Consider the following 19,860-nt stretch of genomic DNA (forward strand, 5'->3'; position numbering starts at 1 on the left):
TTCAAACCGTGGAGAAAAAAGAATGGACAATTTACAAATGCGACTTGTGAATGTTAGTGGAAATAAAAAGTCTGATCTTCATCTTACACCATACACAAAAATAAATCCCACATGGTTTAGACAGCAGAACTTTTTAGAAATTACAACTAATAGAAAAAGATGTAGGAAAACATGCTGTAATCCTGGGGTGGTAAAAGGCTTCCTTATACCCCAATCCATAAGAGAATACTTGATTATATTAAAAGGGAACAATGCAAAAATACAAGCAACAGGCTTAGAAAAAATTTTGATAAAGTATAACTAAGAGTCAATAACCATAATCAATAAATATTTTTTGTCATTTAATAAGGAGAAAACCCTACAAGACAACGTGCAAAAGACATGAGCAGGCCAATTCTCAGAACAAGAAACTTCACGGCCATAAATATATGAAACCATGCTCAAACTCACTATAAGGAAAGGCAAATCACAAGACAGACAAGGTGAGCATTTCTCCAGGTATACTGTAGCGGTTAAGAGCTCAGGCTCTGGTGTGCCAACCCTCCTGGGTTTGAAACCTTGCTCTGCTGATTACTCACTACGTGACCTGGTCAAGGCACTTAACCTCTCTGTGCCTCTACCTCCTCATATATGAAATGGGGATAATACTTCTTAACACTTCTTTATTGTAAAGTTGGAATGAGTTAATATATGTAAAGTGCTTTGAATAATGCTTGGCACAGAGTAATCACTTAATGTGAGTTCAATATTTTATTATGAAACTTGCACAAAGGTACACACATACACGTGTCACAAAGGCATACGCATACACACTCAGAGGTTTCCCTTAGCATTATCTGCTGCATCAAAAAAACTGGAGATGATTTTAAATGATATCAATACACAAAAAGATAAGTTTGATGAATCTAAGATATGGAGTAACAATTAGCTATTAAAAAGAATGAGGAAGATCCAGGGCACCAATAGAAGATGACTCTGATAAATTAAATGGAAAAAAAAGAAATTCACAGATTTCTATAGAATAATCTGAATTATGCTCTTTAAATACTCTATATGTAATTCATACATACAAGCATATACTCGTACGTACACATGTAAAATACACATATAAAATATTATGAAAGGCCTCAAAATTGTCAGTAAAAGTGGCCACCAGGGAAGGCAGTAGAATTGGGGGAGAGGCTCAAAGGGAAAGTTTATCAAATAAACTTCTATGTATTTCTTTGCTCTATCTTCTTTTAAATTGAGCATGCATTGTTTTCAAAATGACAAAAATAAAACAGAAAAGAAACCGTGATTGGTTAGAAAACACTCACCAAAAACTGACATAAAGACACTGGTAAGCAAAAGAAAATATGAACTCAAGTTTTATCCTGCAACTTTCTTTTTTTTTTTTCTTGGAAAGATAGAATGATTGGCAAAGGAATTAGTCTAGTCATGCTTCAAAGACCGTCAGTTTAGCTATGGTTTTCTAAATACTTTGAACGTGGGCTAAAAATATCAAAGTCATACACATCTTTCAAGGACAAAGAATCTACAATAAATAGCCTCCATTAACTGTTTCCACTGTGCAGTTGTGCATTGCTCCATGTCCACAATATGTTCTGTGAAAAAGGACATGTGATTTGGACATGGTGAAAATATGTCTAAATTGCAAAGAATTGCATTCACTGATTTTCCACCTTCACGTTGTTTAATAACCTTCGGTTTCACTTCCGTATCAATACTTCTCCTTTGCCTCTTGCTGCTGCTATCACTAGCACTGGTTTTGCTGCGTTTGGGAGCCTTGGCGCACTTCATCCTAATTATTTTGGAAAGAAAATTAAACACAGAGATAATGCTATAACACTCGAGAGAGGCACAAGACACGAGACTGGACACTGCTGACTACAAGTTGAAGCGTACACTGTTATACAGTAAACTTTTTATTTGTAAGTAAGGAAAGTTCACATTAAAATAATGATAGAAAGTACAGAACAGTACATACATAAGCCAGTAACAAAAGTGTTTATAACAACTATCAAGACATATGTACTAAAAAATGAGAAACTAATTTGCTCTGTAAACCTTCATCTAAAGCACAATAAAAAAAAATGATAAATTGGACTTCATCTAAATTAAACACTTTTGAACATCAAGTGACACTGTCAAGGGAATGAAAAGATGGGAGAAAACATCTTCAAATATGCGTCTTTTAAGGGTCTGTTATCCAGAATATATAAAAAACTCTTACATCTCAACAACAAAAAGATAAACAACCCAGTTTAAGAATGAGCAAAGGACTTGATAATAAACACAAATAGGCATCAAGCACATGAAAAAATGCTTAATGAAAAGGCATTAGGGAAATGTAAACCAAAACAACAATGAGATACCACCTAACACCCACTACAAAGGCTAGATATAAAAACAAATCAAAAAATAGCAAGTACTGATAAGGAGATGGAGAAACAGAACATGGATGCACCTTGAAAACATAATGCTGAGCAAAATAAGTCAGCTGCAAAAGGACAACTGCTGTATGATCTCGCTTGTATGAAATAAGCGATTATATAGCAAAAAAAAAAATTATTAGTGGTTACCAAGGGTGGGAGAGGGGGAGGGGGAGTCTTTGGGGACACCAAGTTATGTTAACAGTGGTGGAAATTTTTGGAAAAGGAGAGAGACAGTGGTGACACAACATGAAAAATATGATCAATGTCATGGAATTGTAAATGTGGAAGCTGTTATGCTGGTGAATGTTTCGGTGGGTATATTTTCACAATATTAAAAAAAAAAGACATATGTACTATAGGTTATATACGTAGTGTACCCTTATACGCTCGGCAGTGCAATCGCTCCGTATATAAGAGACACGAGATACACGCATTACATGCGGAAAGCTGTTGCCTTCGCTGCACCCGGTTATGTCCTGCCCCCTGACTAGGATACCTTATGTGACCACGGACAGATATGTGGTCTGACGCTGCCCTAACGGACGTTTATGCAGTGCATGACTGACTTAATGTTTTGTAACTTTTTCATCCCCAGGAAAGTAAGGCTGGCAAAATTCAAACCACAGGCCTTCAATATTACTTAGATGACATAAACAAATTAAAATAAGGCCAACCTGGGCCCCAGTTGTGTTTATCAACCTGATCCCCTCTGAAAACGAGAAACGAAGTCAAATACAAGGTTCTATACTAGTTATTAGTGGAATAACAGAATACACTCTGACAAGCTGAATAGTTGTAACAGGCGGCTGTTAAAGGCTCTACAGGGCCTGTTTAGAATGAAAACAGGAGTGAGAGACAGCTCTATAACTGGGTTTGAAGAACAGCTCAGCCATCAACGATATCCTAAACAAGTACTTTTATCCAGTTAATTTACGGAGTGAATCCCTTAGGGTCTCTAGCCGTCTACTACTGCAGCTCATTAGAGCCCAAGATCCAACTTTTCTCGTTGCAGTACTGAAAGCACTTATGCTTAAAATGTAATTAAACTTAAAACAACAAGATCTTTATTTTCTGACGGTCCTGCTATTTTTAAATTGACAAAGGCATGAACTTCCATAGGTTTATTTAGAAAGCACGTACATTTCAAGCCACTGACGGCAAGACATTTGCCCAACTGTTCCTCCTGCACGCAATTAGGAATCTAAATACTTGGGTAACGGGCTTCTATTGGGAATTAAACTTGCAGATCCCTTACAAACGAGTAACGCGGTACGGCTTGCTGTCCAATGAGGTGTCTCATTGAAATATCCCAGGCCGTTTCACTTGTCACAGCTGTCGTTTCAGCCGCTTGCGCTCACAGTGTACAGCTTTCATTACGAAAATAGAAATTTGTGTCCTAAGTGCTGTTACATTACTAATGATAAATATTTAATTCCCTGGGGTGCCAATTATGGTTGAGCACTGGCAACGCTGATTCTACTTTTTAATAACAACTGTAAAAGCAATTTGAGCATTTTTCAATTAATTAAATACATACTGAACGAGTAACCTCTTGTCATTTTGCCCTCCAGGACCTGTGCTAATTGGTGTAGAATAAAATGTTTTGAAAATTAACTGATATTCTGGTCTGTGCACTGTTATACCATTATATTACCGTTTGCAAAATGAAGTTTGTCTTCTAATAGTTACACTCAACAGAGTCTGCAGATGTGAGAAAGTACCTGTGTTTTATGTACTTAACGGTGACGCTAATTAGAGCAGAGTTGAAAGTCAAGTGTAGTTTCTCTAAACACCTGTCAGTATCAATAACACATTGCATTGCTCATAGATAAAAGCAACAAATTTCAGCGGAGGAAAGTTTCCTGGGTTGCATTACATGATTTCACAATTTAGCTTAAATGTTTTATAAGTTTGCCCACAAGAAATTTTATCATTAATTACATTCACACCAAGGAGTTCAAAAATAAGTTTTTAGCTTTCCTTCGCAAGACAAAGTGACGATGCAAATGCCTGGAAAAGTCCGTTTCCATTTTACACACGCTGTTGCAGTTTCTCGCTCTACCATACAACAGTGTCATAAAGAAGCGCTGAACTAGTGTTTCAGCTGCAAAGCATTGTGAGGACGAACCGTAAAAGCAGATGCCGCCGTCTTATCCACATTTTACAATGAACCTTCTTCTGAACTACAATGAAAGCTGATTAAAGGGACCATCTCCTTGTAGAAAAACATCTCTGACAGGTGTTCTTCCAGCACGGGGGCTTGATTGGCCATAATCTAAAATCCATGCTTAGAAAGTGGCTGCCTTTGCCGCAGCTGTCTTCCTAGCAGAGATGATCCCCTAAACAGGTTTCACTGAATTAGGAACCTCAACGAAAGCATTACGGTTCATGGAATAAGACGCAGAAAGTGAAATTAATCACTCTGGGAGAGAAGGGAAAAAATAATAAGGAAAATTTGATGATTTCCATACCAATTTTTAGGGTTTAAGTCTTTAATATTTCTAAGATTTTGGTAACATTTTCAAGAAATCAATTTTAGTTACATGATTAACTTGACAGGACCAGCCTGTTAGTATAAATAGATCTGCCTGCCTTTCTGATTTAAAAAAAAAAAACAAAACCCACAAACCTAAAATTAGATAACTCAGACTTTGAGAATTTCTAGAGTTTAGCTGACTTCCTAGTCAAATACATACACATAAATATAAATGAAAAGGAAAAGATAAATTTGTTTACATGTTATGTTAAGTATTATTCTATGTGGAATGTAACAATTTACTATACTTTCAGACCTTCAAAACACTGGCTTGATTATCTTCTCATTAACAACCCTTAAGACAAGTAGCCACAGTAAAATCTGTAAGAGATAACGCTAAATTGAGTGAAACAAATTTATTTTTGCCAAAGACTATGTTTTTTCCTGCCCAAACAGCAGCTACATTTTAAAATCAAAAGGTAAGAATAAAGGAAACTTGTACTTTGGATACAAATGGTACAGATACTGTTTGTATTAAGAAATATGTCAGAATTTATGCTAACACATTTAAGTACCTAGTTGTGAAAATAATTTTATTAACTGACTACTAATATGTGGCCAAAAAAAAAAAAAAAACAATACTTGGTTCTCTAAAATACTGAAAGATTATTAATTATAATAATTAAAGCCATTATGTTTAGTCCAAACCAAAACCAAAAAACCAAGCTTGTTGCCATTGAGTAGATTCCCACTCATAGTGACTCCACAGGACAAAGTAGAACTGCCCCATACGGTTTCCAAGGCTATAAATTATAAATGTTTATGGAAGCAGACTGCCACATCTTTCTCCTGCAGAGTGGCTGGTGGGTTCAAACCACTGACTTTCAGTTAGCAGCTGGGCGCTTAACCTCTGCACCACCAGGGCTCCTCATGTTTAGTCCAAGGTCCCCAAATTATTGAACTCCAATGATGGGCTGGTCGTCCAATCCCAAATGGGCAGTCTTGACCCCCCATCTGGCAGCAGCAGGACAATGGCTAGTTGAGGATGACATGGCCTCTTTCCGATTCCTTTTTCTCTTCCTCTGTGTGATCTGACACTTCATGTACTCATTGGGGTTAGCGACCCCAATCTACATGTTCAGAGCTGAGCCTCGCCTATCACTCAACCAATACTTTTACTTAAGAGCTAGTGGGGAAAACCCCACTGGTCTTGGAAGTACAGAATCTGGGCTCAGTCCGAGCGCACGAATGGTAATGTGACCTTGAGGAAGTCACTCGACACCTCTGCACCTCTGGTCTCCTGCCTCTGACATGGGGGACAACATAATCCCTGTGTCGTTCTGAAGATCAAATGAGAAAACGTGATGAAAATGCTGGATAAACTATGAAGCACCATGTAAATGTAAGATAATCAAGGCTTCCAGGTCTGATGTTCCTCTGCCAGCAGCTTGAACAAAGTATTTTTCATTCTGTTATCGTACCTAAAGTAAAGAACGTATGTGACACCTCCGTAATGATGTATATAGCAAAAAGATGAGGATTAGAATCATTAGGGACTCAGTGGTTCTAGCTAGAGATGCTTCTTAAAACTAAAGCTCTAGCTGTAGTCTCAATGAATCTTAAGCCAAAATAAAACACTTTCAGCATTTTATAAAAAATGAAAAAAAAAAAAAAAAAGGCCTGGGATGTAGAGGAGAAAGTGAACTAAAAGTATACTACCACAATCTCCACCACTACCAGTTCACTAGGTGCCATGGGTTCGATTCCGACTCATGGCAGCCCCATGTGTGTGAGAGAACTGTGCTCCACAGGGTTTTCGATGGCTGATTTTTTAGAAGCAGATCACCAGATCTTCCTTCCCAGGCTCTTCTGGGTGGACCTGAACTGCCAACCTTTTGGTTAGCAGCTGAGCATCTTAACTGTTTACACTGCCTAGGGACTCTCTTCTCACAATATAGGTATTGTTTAATAAACTACGAACTTAAAATGAGGCCTGTTTTAAACCTGATTTTCTTTTCCAAGGCAGGTTCAGCTAACTGCCTTAGTCCCCAGATCTAAGGCTCAGTGCCTCCCCGTGCTAGCTGGAATCAGGGTCTCTACAAAGATTTTGGAAACAGAGGACAATGGTGAGGAGGGAGTTAGGGCAGACCTCCCCGATCTTACCACCCAACTGGCTATTACAGAGAAATCCAAACAGCAGCAAATAACAGTTTGCAGGGAGCTAAGAGCTGCTTCCAAACTCATACTCAAAAGTGGTCTCTGACCCATTAGGTGGCCTTGGAAGCCCTTTCTCTTGCCCTCCTGTATTCCAACATGCTCGGTTAAGATTCCTGAGTCCACAGACGTGCAAAAGCACAGTCTGAAGGGCAGAAGAAGGACCACAAGTAAGCGAGTGAGAAATACAGCTGAGAGCAATTAAAGAAACATCCATGTTTTAAAAAATGCCAATGAGAACTTAAAAAAACAAAAAAATACCCCAAGTCCTTTAATGAGAGCTGAGTTATAGCGCAATTCTTACTGATGACCCTCGAGTTATTATCAAAGTTAAATGAAACTCCATATATTATTGGCAAGATAAGAGAAAAAGGTATGATCTATTTTAGAAAGATTTCCACTACAAAGAGTTAATGTTAATTCTTAAAACTTGGCTGTCTTGAATAATCCATCCCCTGAGGTTTCCAGATTGCCATGGTTTTACTGTAGTTAGATAGTTTTATGGTTAATGTACTGTGGTATAAATAAATATAGTTTAGCCTAAGTGTCTCCACTGAAAATACTTATGTCATAAAATGACAAATAAAATAGGCCAAGAACCAAACACACAGTAAATAATTCACGCATAAAAGTACATAACATTAGAATAAACGAAGATAAACTAGTCCTCTTCAAAACTGACAATAAATTTATTCAAAACGGATTTTCAAAATGCAAAACTAAATATCCAAAGGCAAATGGTGAGGAAAGAGGTATAGAATTGCTAACTTACACCTTTTTTGATAAAATATAATTAATGAACTATGCTCACAGGAGGAGCCCTGGTGCCTCAGTGGTTGAGAGCTGTGGCTGCTAACCAAAAGGTCAGCATTTGAGTCCACCAGCCACTCCTTGGAAATCCTATGGGGCAGTTCTACTCTGTCCTACAGGGTTGCTACGAGTCAGAATTGACTTGACAGCAACGGGGGTTTTCTGCTCACATGAGAAAAGGTTGTAGGAGACAAATCCAGCTTGTGTGTTTGTGTGATGATCAATATTCTACATCATTCTTATTCAATTTTACATTGCAAAGACCCATTAATTAGTAGGTGCTCAATAAATTGCCGAACTGAAATACAACCTACAAGTTGTTTGGACATCATATAAATAAAAGATGTGAGATACCAGGAATATCATCCACGTTTCTTGGGGTTTTAGAGATCTAAGGCACAAGGAAAGAGAGAGGGAAGTGTCTTGGGATTTTAAACGAAACCACCCACTGAAGGCTATAACGCACACATTGACGTTAACTGCATCTCGGGGTCAGAGCGGCTGGGTGAATAATGTCCCATTCTGGTTGGCTTTCAGAGTAGGAGACTGTGGCTAATCTGAAGACCCTCGAAATAGCACCAGGAGGCGAGGAAGACAAAGTCAGAGGCCCAGACTCGCAGCTCCCCTGGCATTGACTTCACTCCTAGGTGGTCCTGCTCAGTCAGGCCGACAAAAGATGTCCTGATTTGTGGCTCTGGGGAAACAGGGTGGCAAGATGGCCTCCACAGAGCCCCTCAGGAGCAGAAGGAGGTGACAGAGAGCAACAGTATTGTTAACAGGCCTCCTTCACCTTATTCCCTTGGTGCTGGTTATGTCAGGGTTCTAGGGACTCTATTGCTTTAGATTTTAATTTACATGGCTATTCTGTCTGGGCATTTATTATAGAGTATATCACCATGGAAGCAAGCATGCCTGCCTTTAATGTCCACTGGCTTAATTTATGCATTGCTATACTGCCTGCCAGGAAACCCTGGTGGCATAGTGGTTAAGTGCTACAGCTGCTAACCAAAGGGTCGGCAGTTCGAATCCGCCAGATGCTCCTTGGAAACTCTATGGGGCAGTTCTACTCCGTCCTATAGGGTCGCTATGAGTCGGAATCGACTCGACGGGACTGGTTTGGTTTGTTTTGTATACTGTCTGCCACTCTATCAACTCAAAGATATGAGTAACCTCTGCATTTTTTCCCCATAGGCTGAGGATCCTGGTATATCCAGGATACCCAGACCAAGGATATAGGTATCCTTACCTTAGCTTACGACAGAAGCTAAACTTGACTTTCTGGGTTCAAAATTCACACAGCCAACCAAAACAGAGCCGGGGCACTGCTGACATTACACAATCATCTTATGACAAGGTTTTAGTTCCCAAAGAGTTTCACTGTAAGAATCTCACGTTCTAGCTCATTATAACCGGGGTTAAAGATTAATTTTACAAACACACAGGGCTCAGCATGTACAACTTCCACTCCATCAGTAAAGGGCATTTCGGGCCTCTGTAACTGATGGATAAATGGAGCCAGATTATTCACTGTTACCCCATTTTGGGTGGAGAAAAGGTTCAGGATTCAGAAATTCTAAAGGTAAGCCTAGAGAGGGCTCTGAAAGGCTGTTTAGAGATAGGGCAGAAGAAGGGGAACGTTTCATCCCCTTTAGAGCAGGGCCGGTTTTTGTAAATAAAGTTTTATCGGAAAAGAGTTGTGCCCATTTGTCTATGGCTACTTTCATGCTGCAACAGCAAATCTGAGTAGTTGCAACAAAGACCACCTGGCCCACAAAGCCTAAGATACTTACTCTCTGGCCTTTTATGGAAAAAGTTTGCCAATCATTGTTTTAGACTGTCTCTCCTCCTCTGGGAAGGATGGGGATCCCAGGTAAGCTGCCTCCATCTTGGGAAGCCACTTTCGCCCACTTCCAACCTTAAACAGCCTCTGTTCTGTTCTCTCCCAGTCCCGAGATGTCCAGATGCTGATTTTAGTGTTACTCTGTAATTGTTTTTGTTGTTCTTAGCAACTGTACAGTCAGTTCCAATTCATGGTGACAACAGAATGAAACGCTGCCCAGTCCTAAGTCATCCTCACAATCATCAGAATGTTTGAGTCCATCTTTGCGACTACTGTGCCAAATCCATCACACCGAGGGTCTCCCACACCCTGGTTGGCTCTCTATTTCACCAAGCATGATATCCTCCTCTAGTGATTGATCCCTCCTAATGACTTGCCCAAAGCAAGCAAGTCGGACAATATTCTGTTGTGATCCCACAAGGTTTCTGTAAGTTAATTTTCAGATGTAGGTTGCCAGGCCTTTCTTCCTAGTCTACATTAGTCTAGATGCTCCTCTGAAACGTATCCACCATGAATGACCCTGCCAATACTTCAAACACTGGCGGCATAACTTCCAGCATCATAGCAACATGCAGGCCACCACTGTATGGCAGACCAAGAGATGGTGGATTTGGCAATTACCTCTACCTAATGGCCCAAAAGTCCCTGGGTGGTACAAATGGCTAACACGCTCAGCTGCTCATTGAAAGATTGGAGGTTTGAGTTCACTGGTAGACACCTGGAAGAAAGGCCTGGCAACCTACTTCAGAAAAAACAGCCATCAAAAATCCTATGGAGAATCGTTCTACTCTGACACATATACGGGTTGCCATGAGTCAGAATCGACTTGATGGCAACTGGTTAATGGTCTAAAGGTCATAACCATTTCTAGTTGTGAGATACCTGATGAAGACTCCGGGCAGAGGAGTGGCTGAATTGATAAATGCCCTTTCCAGCTCTACACTCACTCAGCACTGATGGGGATCCCAAGCCGGCCCTGTGTGTCTGACACCGAGTTCCGCAAAGCTTTGACGAGGAAGATGGTAAAGGATACAGGGGGATTTCACCAGAAACGGGTGAGAGGAAGGAGGGTCTTCTAGCTGGAGGAGGCAGCAGACACCTAGCATGGGGGTGGCCAGTGTACATGGTGCTTTACTCTAGAAAACCAGCCAGTGGACTGGAGGAGTCTGCTGAAGTCAGGAGGTGCGAGGCCTTGTGAATGGGGCTGAGGAGTGATGAGGTGCTAGGCAGGAGGATGTCTCCAAAGAGCTGAAACGGTAGCAGGACATCATTAGCTCCCTATTTTAGGAAGATCATTTAGGAAGTGGGGGTGAAGAGAGATGGGGTTTGGGGTGTCTATGCTCTCCCTCAGGCTGCTGTCATTTCAACATAAAAAGGGGATACTGCATGGTTTAAAATCATGAAAGGGTGTGTGCCAGAGTTGTATCTGTTCACCATACTTATTCAACCTGTACACTGAGCAAACAATGAGAAGCTTGACTATATGAAGAAGAGCTTGACATCGGTACTAGAGGATGTCTCATAAAGAATCTGCAATATGCAGATGACACGGCCTTGCTTGCCAAAAGTGAGGAGCACTTGAAGCACTTACTGATGAAGCTCAAAGTCTACAACCTTCAATATGGATTACACCTGAACATAAAGAAAACAAAAATCCTCACAACTGGACCAATAAGCAATGTCATAACAACCAGAGAAAAAATTGAAGTTGTCAAGGATTTCATTTTACTTGGATCAACAATTAATGTTCATGGAAACAGCAGTCAAGAAATGAGAAGACGTACTGCATTGGGCAAATCCGCTGCAAAAGACCGCTTTAAAATTTTAAAAAGCAAAGCTATCACCTTGAGGATTAAGGTATGTCTGACCCAGGACATAATGTTTTTAATCACCTTGTGTGCATGTGAAAGTTGGACAATAAAAAAGGAAGATCGAAGAATTGACACATTTGACTTATGGTGCAGGCGAAGAAAACTGAATATACCGTGGGCTGCCAGAAGAACGAACAAATCTGTCAGAAGAAGTACACCAGAATGTTCCTTAGAAGTGAGGATGGTAAGACTTTGCATCTAGACTGAAACAGACCACAGGAAGTCTCAAAGACTGAAGGCTGAATCTAAAAGAAAAAAAAAAAAATCCACTTAGTTGTCATGATCACTGTCACCATCAGTCCCAAATATGATACACCTTAATGACTGCACTTAACTTTGTTTGCCATGCTGCTTTATGATTGAGAGAAGACAAGTCACTAATCATTTATGCATACTAATCAAAAATGCTACCTTTAAGAGGTGCTTTAATAACTTAGTAATGGGGTGAAGTGTTTCCTGTAACTGCTTTCTTTAAAAACATTTTAGATGACACGTTAGCCAGGATACACTGAACATTCGCAAACGCTTCAAGCTATATAGTCTACATAAACTATCAAATTGCCCCCCCAAAATGGTGGTGAAATTCTGCAATTGGTCAAGGTCACATGGAAAATAGAATTATATGCTAATTTGTTCCTATGTTAAGCTGTCATAGAAGGTCAGACTGAACACAGTAAAATGAATTCTGGAAAAAAAAAAAATAAACTAAGTAGATTGGTATGTACCGTATCAAAGTAAACTGTTTATCTTAATAGATACAAATACAAGAAAGATTTTTCTTCTTTTTGAAAACAAATGTTTTAATCAACCCTAGGTGGGACATTTTTTTTCCCTAAGGGGAGAAAAGAAATAGTGAAGGGCACAGTAAAAAAAAAAAAATTTATCTACATATTTTTTAAATTTAATTCCTAAAAACATTTCTACACATGTACTGTAAGATAAACATGCAAGTTCAAATTACATGAAGGGGTCAGAGGTGCTGACTATAACACATTATTTTATTCCAAAATTAAGCAAACAATCATAAAGGTATTTTTCTTAGCATAGACTTGCCTGAAGAAAACATATTTTATTTTGCTTTATTTAAAACACCATTATATCCATTTTTTTTTTCCTGGAAGATATAAGCAATTCTAAAAAAAAAAAAAAAAAAACTATGACCCAAATTAATAGTTGAAGAATCTGGGCCACCAGTTTCTACAGCATGATGGTGCAAACTCATATTTCTACAATTCAAGGTCCTTTCATAGAAAAAAGGAATCAGAGGGCGACAATGTAGAAATGAAAACTTCCAGTATATGAAATCACAGGTCCGGTATTTTATAAAGCACCAGTTTGCTGCAGGACACAACTAAGACAAGTGACAGAGATCATCTGTACCACGCCCTTCGGCAAACTCGGGGAGAAAATAAAATGATAACTCTGTATCCTAGAGTCTATTCTTTTTTCCGTTAAAAGATATGTTTATATTTTCCATTTGATTGCAACGTTTCCAATGCCAGGGTAGAAGAGAAGGGCACCCACAAAGAGCCATAAGAATGTTCCTTAAATCCTAACTCATTTTTAATTTCTAAAAGGACTCTACATATTGCTTTTAATAAGCTTTTATTACTATTAGTTGCCATAAATTGAGTTAGCTTCCCATGAAATATCAGTTTGACATTTTGCTCAAATACTTACTTTTCTGCTATATATTACGGCCATTGTTTACTGTGTTTTCTCCTTACCATATCAGATACAGGGCCACCTCCTCAGGCATGAAACCTTCAGACTCCTTGATGGACTACAAACCTAAAAGCACATACTTCTCTACTATCATTCCTGCCTAAGAGCCCCTACGAGTTGGGATCTTAATCCATAAGAAGTTGCGAATTACATAAAAAAAGGGGGGAAAGTCTGACAAAACTGAAAACATGCACTGATGCCTAAAAAAAATCAGGACTTAAGTAAATTAATCTTCATTCCCAGTGAATATTCCCCAATGGCCAGAGACTGAGACTTAGTCTGCCATAAAATATGGCACTTTAAATACTACAACTAAATTCGAAATGCCTTAAGATAATTAATGTCACCTACAAATGATTGTATAGATATTTTTATTTTAATATTCATTACTGGTGGTTCCAATGAAAATGTATTGAAATTGTGGAAACATTAAGTCGATAAAGAAAACATCAAACAAATCAATAACTATTCTAGGACTAAAAGTAAGACTCAAAATAAGATTTGAAAAAGAACTGTTAAAAGCAAGGACAAAATATTTGGATCCTGGTTATTACAAACAGGATGCTATCATTCCTGATGGTTTGCTTATAAGACTCCATATTGCTACTAGCTAGCTAGCTGAAAAGAATGAAAAGCTTCTTGCAACCAGCTAAAAAGAAAGTCTTTACCATGCCCCTTGAAAAAGCTCATTTTCACATTACTCAGGCTTCATTATGCTAAATCAATATTCGTTTAGTCACTGGGGTTATTGACATATTTTAAAATAAAAGTATACCCTTCAGCTACTGCACTCATTACAGGTAATTTGTCTTGTCAGAGAGCAGGGAATATTATCCTAGTCTTTCAGGGGCTGACAGCCCATGGAAATACCTCCCCATGGTTACAACTGTAAATAATTTTAAGGTAAAATACTGAAAAATCAATGACTGTTTCCTGCAATCTGTCACAAACAAATCAATCATAATCTGTACTGCCAGAGAGTATGATTTGAAGGAGATGGGAGCAGATGTAATTCTTGGCTGGAATCTCTCATTTCAAAATCACTTCACATAATGGTGTCATCATTTAAACACTTAACAGTCGGTGCAACTGCCACTGTAACATCTAGTTGGACAAAACCACAAGGAGGAGGAGAAGAAAATGCCACCGCTATTATGTTAACAAACGTTTAATTTAGACGGTTGCTGCATTAGTAAACACCAACTGGAAACACTCTCACCTGCCCCCTTCCACAGTTCTAAATTCATCAACGCTGCTTCTCTATGTACTGACGCTTAGAAAATTAGCCCATGACTTCAAATTCTACTCTCAAAACCCTGCATATCCTTTACTTTAAAGGTCCACTGTAGAGAAGAAAATTTTAGAATTAAAAAAAATCAGACATTTGGATCGTAGACTATCCATAATTCTATCTATCTGACAAAGACAGAAATGCTGCCACAGATGTCAAGATCATACTTTTAGACTAGGTTTAAAGGTCTCAGTTGCTCAGGTATTAAATTTTATACCTTCCTGCTTTTAATAAATATTACATTTCAACTTTGTAACACTGGAGCAGGTTTTAAGATGACCAGCAAGACCTAGTCAATTCAAATATACCCCAGCGTTCCACACACAAGCTGTATAAAAACTGATACTTTCAAAGCCAGAGGAATAGGCTGCCAAGGACATACAGTGTAAACGCTGATCAAGGCTCTATAACACTGAATTGTTTTGCAAAAGTAAACTGCTTTCTAAGTAATCACTTTGATTTCAACATTTTTTTCTAGATTACATTTTAATGGCTTCCTCAGGTGCTTACAACCTCTATATAGGCACAAGGAATCTGAGATTGGAATATTTCCCCTCCCTGTCATGTTAACCAAAAATTCTATTTAAAGATTAAAGTCTTTTTCCTGAAGGTTTCTGTTTTAAATGCACACTAGTTCCTTTAACGGAAGCAATCAATTTTAGCTACCACATTTCTTACCTATTCCTAATTATACAAGTCGACACCATGAAGCCCTGTATAGTTCTGATAATATTTCCCCACAGATATAGTTCAGGAGGCAGACATTTTTGATGATTAGAAAAGTATGCAATTTTTCTTAAAAAGAAAACAAGTAGGTATAAATACCATTGCACCCTTTAAGCCTACATAAACATCCTCAGACACAGTAATTGGTCTTTTTTTAAAAAAGAGTTTTACTCTCTTTTTAACTTAAGCATAGTCAATGTGGCAACACAGCATCAGAAGACAGCTTTCCTTACAGACACAAATTGAATACAAATTTTTGTTCTTCCAGAATCTTAAATTGATTCTCTAACACCAAACTCAGGTTTTTGAAAATGGAAAAGCACATGAGTAAATTATCAAAGACATCATCCAGAATAAAACAGGGATTCCATTCCATGTGAATCCCTGCAACAGCTGCAAAGCAAGCAGTAAGCCAACCTAGCCGGAGAAAAAGGAAAATATTACCCATGGCCTGGGATTAAAAGGAAAACGGAAAGGGACCTAAAGCTCTCACCCAGGAAGGAACTCATGTGTGTGAGCTCCTGGCCTCCAGAACACTCGAGTGTCCCTGGGAGGGCCCAACTAGCTCCTTGGCTGAGCTCTGGGACCAGTTGTCAACCACCAAGTCTTCCACTCAGGGCTGGGCTGTGGCTGGTAGGAAATCACCCTGCACAGAACACATTCCCCAAGTGAAGGCAACAAAGAACTGGGAGGTAAATGAGGACAGTTAAGCAGCATGCTAAAGGAACACATGTCTTAGCCACAAACTAAAATGACATCTACTAGAACTGTGGGGGACACCATCACAGAACTAATGCTCAGAAAGCAGCTATGTTAAGGATGCTGAGTATGCCTAAACGGTATTTCTCAGCTACCCCAATGCTGCCCAGAGCCCTAGAAGAAGCAGGCTCAAAAGCTTAACAGAGGAAAATCTAAGTTTCCACATCCAAAATTTGAAGCAATTGCTGTCTACTGGATAAAGTTCTTATATGTAATAAAGTCTCAGAACTACAGAGGAAAGTATTATTTTAAAAGAGATAATATTACCTCCCTAACTTCAGAATCTTCACTCCAGCAGCCAGTACAGTAGCTCCACTATGGAAAGTAGACTCTTAAAGAGAAAAACAGCCACAGTTAGCTTCACCTTTTCCACCACTTCCTTCCTTTATGGAATTACAATTTAATTACCAATACTTCAATTGATTTTATTCCTGACTGAAATATATCTCAAAAAGCATATTCTTTAGCTATTTCCACTAGAAAACATTTAGTACAACCTTCTCAATTAATCAACCGTGACCTATTACTGCCGAATGGGTATGTTTTTCATATTTCCAAAAGAGTGGGGGAAACCCCTAATATCTATCATGTATACAAGGAGTACTAGTTTTAATATACCTGAAAACCTTTAAAATATATGAAATGTACATCTTAATAACACGTTTTGGCTGACAACAGATTTGTAACTCAAGCAATATTAACAAGAGATATAAAACTTAACCAATCTGCATATATGTTTAGATTCTTCCTGTATTTATCCTTAGGAAAGAAAGAAAAAAAAATGGCCCTCTTGTCTTTTCAACTCAACAAGTTTACAGTTTACACAGGGTTAAAAACAAACAAACAAAAAAACCACTAAGGTGAAAAGGTAATGAAAGAGGCATCAGATTGCTCACTTGACATTTTCTTTATATTTGTGTTGTGTTTCAACTTGCTGCAATGGTCATACCTGAAACCCCATCTCCTTAGGATCCAATCAGCCATAGGGGAATACAAATTTGTTATTTAAAAGCAATTATGCATACATTAGTTATGTTAACTATGTATACATTAATTATGTTGAATACCACTTTAATACCTTTGAAAGTATTCACAGAGAAGAACCTGCTCTAGAAGAGGCAATACTAACTATAGCAGCCTTCTATAAAATGAGCTGATCGTTACCCTTTTTGTCATACAATCGTCTTTTTTACTTAAATGTTCTCTATCACCAAGTCCAGTTCCTTGCCCTGCATACTAAACAACACAAATATTCTGCAAAATAATTCCTCCTCGTAGCTTTTCTGATTTGCATGTATTTGTTAGGCCCATTCTGATTAGAAACGACAAGTTGTACTGCACACCTGTCTACTCTTTGTCATTAAGAGTTTGGCATCCGTGGCTAGAGTCGATCTCTCACTGAATTTATTCTTAAAAGAACCAGGTAATTAATATAATCAAAAGCTGAGATTCTGTGTAAACGGATTACGTCCTTTAAAATAGTAATTCTATCTCTATTAAATATTAGAATGGGTAGTCTTGATTTTTATGAAAGTAATGAGTATAAATTTCATTATCCAATGATATCAGTAAAAATAAATTTAGTGTAATTTCATGAATCAAAAATATTCTGTTTACTGTACCCTTGTTTAACGCATTAGTCAAATTTTAATAATCTAATGTCTCATGTGACATTCTCCACATTCTGTCCTTAGCCCCCATTAGTACCATAAATGCTTTAGTCAAATCAGCACTGTGGCTATTTCTGGTTTACTCCGCACACAAGCAGACCGCATGCAGGCAGACACTTGCAGATGCGGCTGGGGATGTGCAAGGACAAATTCCAGCCAACATCTGGAGGAACGCCATAGTTTAGAAGTGAACTTGGCCGAAACCATACGAATGTATTTCGAAAGCATCATACTTATCACCTGCACAGAAAATGAAAAGGATTCTGTTTAAGAAAACACGGAAGACTAGTTAAATACTTCAGGGGATATTATCTATGAATATCTAATCTCATTTTCTCCAAGGTATCATTCCATATTATGGCACATAAACAAATAAAAACTCTACCAAGGTGTGGAATATCATTAGCCCAAGAAAAGGCTAGAAAAATGGATTACACAAATGACAACTGCAGGAGAAAATTCTATTGCCTTTTCCTGAACAAATGTTAGGTGCACCCTTACTAATAAAGACTTAAACTCAAACTACATTACAATAGACTGGGTTTCAATTTTGAAGCTTCTAAGTTAATTTGCCAAGCTCAATTGGTGCTTAGGTATAATACAGCCATAAAAATACTGCAGATTTATGCAGAAATAACTCATCACTAACACACTTCAGAGGAACGCTGGGAAAACAAACCAGTTATTATTGAATGAGAAAAAAATAATTCCTAGCTTTTACATGCTCTTGGAGTTGAACCAGCTGTTATTTTATTAAGAACAATTATTTTCTACGAATACCTAACAGATATACCAAAAAGATGCTAAAGGCACAGAAGTCAACACAATGTAGAAACTGAAGTAAAAAATGCAAAGACATTGAGATAGTCACAACTCAAAACAGGCTGTGCTGTCTGAATTAAAACATTACTCAAAAGTATGATACTGTTTTCATAATCTGTTTTGAAGAATGTATTTAATTTACTCAGGATTACGTGTTATCCCTGACGTCCACAGCCTCAACTGAAGAACCTTTAAAATTTTCCTAGGATTTTTATAACATAAAAATATATTAATAAATTGCTGGTGTTGTTCATTAAAACGGATGATAGGTAATTAGTTAATGCTCCTATTTCATCTCTTTTAACACAGTGTATCAAATTTGAAAATAACACATGGATAACAGCATAGGGGTGCTGCTCCTAGCTTCCAGGAGGAAAAAAAAAAAAAAAAATCGATGGTGGAGTTGGATGCTGAGTAAAGCAATTATCTCAAAATTAATGCTCTTGTTTTAGTTTCAGCAAACAAATCCAAATAAATCTTTCTTTGATTCTAGTTTACCATGTCATTCTAACCAGCTAATTATCCTTGGACTCACGCAGGAGCTAGGGCTCCACACCCGGCTTCCCCGATCACATGCCCACTGCCTCCTCCACTTTCATTTCCTTTCTACAATGAGTTCTCATATTAACACACACACACTTAATATACATACTGATGGACAGCTAGCTTCCAGCAAATAATGAGCTCTGTGGGGGGGGGGTGGTGGTTAATGCAATACTTATGTTTAAAGGGTCTTAGGTGCTAGGTTAACCAAAGGAACTATAACAAACTGCAGCCGTCCTGCTATTGTTTTGGCATTCAAAGATTTGGAGTGAAGGCGGGTAATATTTCAGCGATCATTCAGGTTATGATTCTTATCTATAATGACAGCCTTAAACGAATCAGAAACTAAATGCATTATCTTCACTTGCTCAATGTTTTGGAAGAAATAAAACTGTTTTCTTCTTTTTTTGGAGATAAAAACAAGGCATTCTACCAACACTGTAGCTAGGTATTTGGTGATATGAAAAAGAAATTGTGTTAGACCATGAAAACATTCTAAGAGACTGTTTCTCTCCCCCCCCCAAAAAATGAAGTGGTATAAATGTCTCATATTTATCTCTTTATTATATTTCTATTTTTGCATATTAAGCATGTCTTCCTCTACAGATTTATTCTAAACACTAATAAATGTTTGCATAATAATATCCTGCTGTTTCATGCATTTCTTCCTAAATTAGG

At 38.1% G+C, this 19,860-nt stretch overlaps 1 long non-coding RNA gene across 7 annotated transcripts in view; it reads right to left on the reverse strand.

Annotated features, from left to right (window-relative positions):
- The window catches only part of LOC126064929 (uncharacterized), a 41,763-nt gene that overhangs the window by 19,733 nt on the left and 2,170 nt on the right, over window positions 1–19,860 (reverse strand). For 4 of the 7 annotated variants that reach the window (XR_007514688.1, XR_007514685.1, XR_007514687.1 and 1 more), the window contains exons 2-3: window positions 16,415–16,478; window positions 11,668–11,891 (exon numbers count right to left, since the gene is read on the reverse strand). This is a non-coding gene — a long non-coding RNA (uncharacterized LOC126064929). The remainder of the gene's footprint in view (window positions 1–11,667; window positions 11,892–16,414; window positions 16,479–19,860) is intronic. The other 3 variants (XR_007514690.1, XR_007514686.1, XR_007514689.1) reach the window with 2 other exon arrangements.

The sequence above is a fragment of the Elephas maximus genome, chromosome 21 (assembly GCF_024166365.1).
Source record: "Elephas maximus indicus isolate mEleMax1 chromosome 21, mEleMax1 primary haplotype, whole genome shotgun sequence".
Taxonomy (NCBI): Eukaryota; Metazoa; Chordata; class Mammalia; order Proboscidea; family Elephantidae; genus Elephas; species Elephas maximus.